Source organism: Loxodonta africana, chromosome 27, assembly GCF_030014295.1.
Source record: "Loxodonta africana isolate mLoxAfr1 chromosome 27, mLoxAfr1.hap2, whole genome shotgun sequence".
Lineage (NCBI taxonomy): Eukaryota > Metazoa > Chordata > Mammalia > Proboscidea > Elephantidae > Loxodonta > Loxodonta africana.
Window position 1 is genome coordinate 19,408,100 of NC_087368.1, and position 8,387 is coordinate 19,416,486.

The following is an 8,387-nucleotide window of genomic DNA, read 5'->3' on the forward strand; positions in this document are numbered from 1 at the left end:
ATTTTCCCTCAGTCCTTCCCCGTCCGGCCGCCCAGTTCTGTCCATTTGACTTTCTAAGTATTTCTCACGCCCACCCACTTTATAGCATCCCCCCAGTCCAGCCCCCCTACCACCTCTGTCCTTGAACTGCGCCAGGCCCAGTGGCGCCTGGTCCGAATCCGCTCCCGTGTGTTCTTCCTAACCAGAGAGGTGTTTTCACGAAGCACATCTGATCAGGTCACTCCCCTGCTTGAAGCCCTTCAATGGCTCCTCGTTGCATTTGAGATGAAGTTGGAACTCTTTAAGGTGTTTGGTCTTTAAGGAACCTCATTATCTTTGGTTCTACCACTTCTGAATTTTTTTTTTTTTCATTTCTTTGAAATTCCTCTTGCTGCCTGTCCCCATATTGCTCTGTCAAGAAAGTCTTTCCTCCGCTTTGGCCTGATGTATTTTTTTTTATTCATCTACAGGTCTCACTGTAAAGGTGAATTCTTCCAGAAAGCCTTGTCTGTCCCCAAAGCTCTCTTAGTACCCTGCTTTGTATTCTCTGAGCGCCCTACACTTTCACCTTGGTACTCTTGGTGGCATTGACTTGTCATTGCCTGTTTTTTTTTAAGTTGCATAAGGGTAGGAACTATATCTGTTCTTGTTCATAGTTAAATCTTCAACATCTTGTTAGCAATTTGAAGCCAATAAATATTTACTGGGACAATAAAGGAATGGGTAAATGAAACCTAAACAATTGCTTTGAATCTAGGCATTCATTCTGAAAAATTTTTTTAATGGTAACATCTATATAGTGCTACATCTCCTCACCTTAGTCTAGAGGCTCTCTTAGCTTGAGTGGAAAAATTAGAACAGGCTTCCCTAGCCAACAACTCCCTTGTTCTAGTGTCATCCACCATATCACCTCTATTAGTCCTTAGTTTACTAACATTGGGCAGTGTGGCTCATTTGTTGCAGAATCATCAGGAAGAGCAGAGAGGCTTTTTGTTTACTGAGGCCAGAGGGTATGAAGTGGGAAGTGAGAGTGGGGCTGGTTTCATGGGCACGAGAGTCACAGAACTGCCAAGAAGCCGACTGATTCATGGGGACCTTATGTACAGTAGAATCTTAATGTGACCTGATACTATGTCATCCTCATGATCTCTGGCATGTTTGAGTCTATCATTTTGGCTATTTTGCCAATCCATCTGACTGTCTCCCTCATTCTTGAAGGTCCTCTACTTCAGCACATGTCATCCTCCAGCCATTGATTCCTCCTAATGACTTGTCCAAACCAAGCAAACTGGAGAATGTTATGTTGTGATCTGTAAGGTTTTCATTGGCTGGTTTTTAGAAGTAGATCACCAGGCCTTTCTTCCTGCTCTCCTTAGTCTGGAAGCTGCACTGAAACCTGCTAACCATGGGTGACCCTGCTGACATGTGAAATACCAGAGGCATAGCTTCCAGTATCAGAGTAACACACAAACCACCACAGTATGACAAATCGACAGATGGGTAGTGGTCATGGGCATGAGACCTGTGCAATTGTGTAGGATGGCACACTTAGTTTACTGCTTTGCTGTTGAAAATTCTTAACAATTTTTATTTTTGAACATGGCATCCTCACTTTGAGTCTCTCTTGGTGCCCACACATTGTTGTTCCACTGGAATTACGTGTTCATGTTGTGTGTTAACACACCTACAACAAGAATATACAGGGGTGCTAACAGCCCTAAGAGGCCATGTTTTCCTTTTGAACCAGGACTTGCTTTGAATGCAGAAAGAAGGCAGTGGTCTATGAAACACAAATGGCTGAGATAATCTATCATATATTTAAACTTCTGTTGTTGTTAGGTGCCGTTGAGTCAACTCCAACTCATAATGACCTGAAGTATAACAGAAGAAAACATGCCCGGTCCTATGCCATCTGCATGATCATTGGTATATTTGAGTTCATTTTTTTGGGTGTTAAGTCTGTCTATCCCATTAAGCATTTCTCTTGTTGTCATAGACCCTCTATCATTTAGCAGTCAGAGCATTAAGAGCCTATAAAAGGAGAAATCTGTTAGTTAAAATTCCTTTTTTCATTTAATAGATATAATATTTATGGTATAATTCAAATTAATCTCTTAAAACTGTTTCCCTAGAATTATAGTGAATATTTGTAGCTGCATTACTTTCAAATTTTTTCAAAATGTGAATGCATATTGTCTTAGTTACCTAGTGCCACTGTAACACAAATATCACAAGTGAGTGGCTTTAAAAACAGAAGTTGATCTTCCCACAGTTTTGAAGGCTAAAAGTCTGAATCGGGGTCTTGGCTGTGTTGATTGCTTCCTTGTTGATGTGTCTATTCTTTTTATAACTGAGAAGTGATTAGGATCCACGCTATACTGGTATGATCTCGTTAACATAACAAAAGAAAACCCTCTTATCAAACACGATCAGATCCACAGGTACAAGGTCCAAGAATTAAATGAGTATTTTGGGGGGATACAATTCAGTCCATGGCACATATTATTTCTAATTTCATTAAATTCTTGATATATTTAAATACAATGAATGTTCACATTCTCCTCTACAAGTTTCTAAAAATCCCATCGAAACTGTTTATTATTATACATCTGCTTTGTTCCTAACATTTATCACCATGTACGTATTTTACTGACTTTGGTTTTTATTTACGGAGGTTGAAATTCCAGACAGACTTAATTTTTTCTTTTTCTGATTTCTCCTTAGTTTTTGAAGAGAGAAATTAAAAACTCCTCTCTTTTTTTTTTTTTTTTTGACAATGAAGAAATATATCTCTTCCCTGGATTTGATTTTTAAAAAATATTTCTTGTGAAAGATTCATATGGTAATTATATAGTATGATGTGGTTTAATTTAAAGAGCAGTACAAAAGTTAGCAATTTGGTGACCAGAAGTTACAGGGTATTTATCAGGACTGAAATATAGCAAAGCATCAAAACCTTTGGTGACTATATTTTTTGGGGGGACCAAATTTTATTGGTTTAGTGCTTTCTTTTGCTCAATAGTAGCAGACTGTGGAGAACCGATTACATGTATAAAGTAGGTAGAAAGGCTAAAGGAATTGATAGCATTTAATGTTGTTCTTTGCGTATTTCAGAAATATGTGTTGTTTTCGTAAGATTATAATTTATAAGGCAGAATCCACGCCCTATAGCTTTTTTAGTGGTTCCCATTTCTTAGCACAGTACGGAGTCACATACAAGCTTTGACAGCCTGACTCCAGGGTCAGTGTCCTTAATCACAATGCTATATACTTAAATTTAAATGTATTAGTTGCTTTGCCATTTCGTCAATATGCTAAAGTGTCTGAAGGTGTACCACAAACCAAGCATTGATATTCTGTCCAATTATCTATATCTTTACTTGTTTCTAACTTTATTGTAAATATTAGATAACTTGTCCCTTCAAAATGGTTCATAGTAAGAGCGCAGTTGGAATAATTTGAGACATGTAATTATTAAATCATCACAATAGAAACAATCTGACTATTCTTCTCTTATGGATTGGATTATGTCCCCTAACAATAGGTGTCAACTGGCCATGATTCCCAGTATTGTGTGGTTGTCCACCATTTTGTCATCTGATTTTCATATATGTTGTAAATCCTGCCTCTATGATGTTAATGAGGCAGGATTAGAAGCAGTCATGTTAATGGGGCAGGACTCAATCTACAAGATTAGGTTGTATGTTGAGTCAATCTCTTTTGAAATATAAAAGAGAGAGTCGAGCAGAGAGACAGGGCTGGGGGGGTGGTGTCTCATTACCACCAAGCAAGAAGAGTCAGGAGTGGACGTCCTTCAGACCTGGGGTCCCTGTGCTGAGAACCTCCTACACCAGGGGAGGATTGATGACAAAGACCTTTCTCTAGAGCCAACAGAGAGAGAAAGCCTTCCCCTGGAGCTGGCACCCTGAATTAGGACTTGTGGCCTTCTAGGCTGTGAGAGAATAAGTTTCTATTTGTTAAAGCCATCCGCTCACTGTATTTCCGTTATAGCAGTACTAGGTAACTAAGACATCTCCTTATCTCTTTTCTGAAGTGTGTTATTCCTTCAAATATTTAGGATTGCTTTTTAAGTAAAATAAGCACCCTAGGTGGCATAGTTTGCACTTGGGTACTAACCAAAAGGCTGCATGTTTGAATCTACCCAGCAGCATCACAGATCAAAAGCCTGGAGATCTATAAGATTACAGTCATTGCAAACCCTTTGTGACTCCACACTTAGTGACCACTCTAAGCCTCAATTTCTTTATCTGTAAAAATAAGTTTAACAACAGTGCCAACTTCATAGGTATAACATGAGGGTAGAATGAGTTACTACATACAAATCACTAGCATAATCTGTCAATTTTAGGGCGTTTTCATCACTCCCAAAAGAAACTCATACCCATTAGGAGTCCCTCCTCACTTGTTCCCACCCAGCCCCCATCCACTACCCCCAAGCCCTAGCAACCACTAATCTACCTTCCGTCTTTGTAGATTTGCCTATTTTGGACATTTCATAGAAATGGAATCATAAAATAAGCAGTCTTTTGTGACTGACCTCTTTTTTTTAGCATAATGTTTTCAAGGTTCACTCATGGTGTAGCATATATCAGTAGTACTTCATTCCTTTTTATTGCTGAATTGTATTCCATTGTATGGATATGCTACATTTTATTTATCTATTCTACTCTTGGCTATTATAAATAATGCTGTTAGGAACATTTGTGTACAAGTTTTTGTGTGGACATATACTTTTCATTTCTCTTGGGTATATAATTAGGAGTAGAATTGCTGGTTTGTATTAGTAACTCTGTGTTTAACGTTTTGAAGAACTGCCAAACTGTTTTCCCAAGTGGCTGTGTCATTTTACATTCCCACCAGCAGTGTAATGAGGATTCCAATTTCTCTGCATTGTTGTCAAACTTGTTATCTGTCTTTTCAATTATAGTCATTTTTAGTGGGTGTGAAGTGGCATTTCATTGTGATTTTGATTTGCATTTCCTTGATGGCTAAGGATGTTGAGCATCTTTTCATGTGCTTATTGGCCATTTGTATATCTTCTTTGGAAAATGTCTACTCAGATTGTCCATTTCTAATTGGATTGTCTTTTTATTATTGTATATCTTTATATGTTTTAGATACAAGTCCCTTATTAGCTGTAAGATTTCTAAAGTTTCTCTCCTATTCTGTGGGTTGCCTTTTCTTGTTCTTGATGGTGTTCTTTGAAATAAAAATTTTTTTAGTTTTGATGAAGCTCAACTGGTCTATTTTTTGTTGCTGTTGCTTGCACTTTTGGTGTCACATCTAAGAAGCCATTGGCTAATCCAAGGTCACGAAGATTTATGCCTGTGTTTTCTTCTAAGAGTTTTATAGTTTTAGCTCTTACACTTGTGGTTTGTCTTGACTGTGGTGGTAGATACATAAACCTACACAGGTGATAAAATAGAGCTTAACACACATACACACCAGATGACTACAAGTACAACTGGAGTAACCTGAATACAATTGGTGGATTGTATCAGTGTTAATATTCTGGATGTGATATCATACTATGTTGTTGTTTTTGTGTGCTGCTGAGTCAATTCCAAATCATTGCAATGCTAGACAGAGTAGAACTGCCCAGTAGGGCTTCCTGGGCTGTAATCTTTACAGGAGCAGATCACCAGGTCTTTTCTTTCACAGAGCTGGTGGTGGGTTTGAACTGCCAATCTTTTGGTTTGCAGCTGAGTACTTAACCATTGCACCATCAGTTTTGCAAAATGTTACCATCAGGGGAAATTGGGCAAAGTGCGCAAGAGATTTCTCTATTGTTTCTTGTAACTCATTGTGAATTTATAATTATCTCAATAAAAATTTCAATTAAAAAATAACCTATGGAAGCTGCTACTTTTACTTTTCTTGCCTAATTCATGGTAAACCAGCCTGTTGCTGTCGAGTTGTCGAGTCGATTCTGACTCATAACAACCCTGTGAGACAGAGTGGAACTGCCCCATAGGGTTTCCAGGGCTATAAATCTTTATGGAAGGACTGCCATATCTTTCTCCCGTGGAGCAGGAGGTGGGTTCGAACTACTGACATTTTGGTTAGCAACTGGGCACTTAACCACTGTACCACCACGGCTCACTTAACTCATGGTAAACCAAAACCAAACCCCTTGCTGGTGAGTAGATTCCAACTCATAGTGACCCATGAATGAATATATTTTTGCATCAAAAAGAATAGGAAAATAATAGTAAAGAAACCAGGCAAGCTAAAAGCACTGTGTGGGGTGATAGGTAATTACGGTGTTTAAGAATAATCAAAAGGCACGTAAAACTTTTGGTTCTAGTTCTAAATACATCCATAACAGTGCTTCAACATTGTAATGGAGTCAATTGTGTCCCCCCAAAATATGTGTCAACTTGGTTAGGCCATGATTTCCAGTATTGTGTGGTTGTCCTCCATTTTGTGATTGTAATTTTATGCTAAAGAGGATTAGGGTGGGATTGTAACACTCTTACTAATGTCACATCCCTGATCCAATGTAAAGGGAGCTTCCCTGGGGTGTGACCTACACCGCCTCTACCTTACAAGAGATAAAAGGGAAGGGAAGCAGGCAGAGAGTGGGAAGCTCATACCACCAAGAATGCAGTGCTGGGAGCAGAACATGTCCTTTGGACCTGAGGTTCCTGCCCAGAGAAGGTCCTAGACCAAAGGAAGATTGATGACATGGATCTTCCTCCAGAGCCGACAGAGGAAGCCTTCCCCTGGAGCTGACACTTTGGACTTGTAGACTATTCGAGTGTGAGAGAATAAATTTCTCTTTGTTACAGCCATCCACTTGTCGTATTTCTGTTATAGCAGCACTAGATGACTAACACAAACATATAGTACTGATACAGATATCCACTAAGTGCTTAATCGCAATGGCATATGTAAGTGAAAATTTAGTGGGTAGAAGTAATTTCAGGTGGGCCAATAACTTTTTAGACATATTTGCATGCTGGAATATGCTATACTTAATATATATATACTAAAATATACTTAATTTAGAATAGTAATAAGTAAATGAAATTACAGATTATCTAGTAACCTCTTGAAATTTTCCAATCAGATCTTGTCTGGATAGTATATTTTTGCTAAGCTTTAATCTTGTTTTTTAAAAGGATAGTTGCTAATATGCAATTAGCTGTGTGCTTGAATATGATGAGAAAAACCGTCATGTACAATATTAATGCAAATTATTTTAAAAAGTGCAAGGCAAAAGGGCATAATAATCCTTTGTGGCTGTATTCTTCTTTGGAAGAGGTCGAGAGAATATTGGCTTGACTTCTGTCATCTTAGCGACTTTACTTGTGTTCTTAAAAACACTTCATAAAACTTCTTAGGTGATAAGCAGAGCATTAAATGGGATGCTAATGATAAATTATTTGTAAATGTCTACCCTAAGGTTTTTAAAAAAAAAAATTAGTTAAAATTTACAGTGGAATATAAGGTTTCTTTATCATGCATTTAAAGTAATATTCATGAGTTTCTTTAATATCCAGAAACTTATAGAAGGTTGGCCATAGTTCTTCACGTGGATAACCTTTGTTATATTATTAAAAATAAAATAATTTATATATTATATCTATTAATATATAACAAATATGCATAGATGTGGCAGGAAAAATTGTGAAAGACTTTGAAATAGGTAAAAAGATTACTGAGCGTTTTGTCTGGCACACGTTTCCAGTTTAATAATCTATCCTTTCATTGTTTGGGAGCTATTTTACAACTTTGTATATTGTAGAAAACTGATAAAAATGCAAATGATTCTTGCCTATAGAAGTGCAAATGGATTGTGTCCTGAGGAATGAGATTGATTATTGCCCTGAGGTTAGATCTGTTTTGTAGTCATTTGTAAATTCATTTCAGCATTCCTAATTGCCCAATATGTGTGTTTCTTTGAATTGTCTTTTGAACTGGTTATAACATGTTACTGGTCTCTTTACTAATGAGTTAAATCAAATGTTTGACATTTTCATTTTGTATTTGTATGAGAGTCATGATTTTGTCTATTTTTTTTTAAATATCCCTTGATAGATGGCTATACCATTCAGACAGTACCAAATGGGACAAAATGAAAAGTGAATATCTCATTCTATCCAGTCTCACCTTTGTGGAGCTTACAGTCTAACAGTGCAGACCAATAGTTATCAAATAATGTAAGATAACGATTCTAATATTGTTGTTTGGTGTTGTCCTTGAGTCAATTTCAACTCATAATGACCCCATGGGACAGAGTAGAACTGCCCCATAGGGTTTTCTAGGCTGAAATCTTTATGGGAGCAAATCACCGGGCCTTTCTTCTGCAGAGCTGCTGGGTGGATTTGAATGGCCAGCCTTTTGATAAGCAGCCCAGCCCTTAACCGTTGCCCCACCAGGGA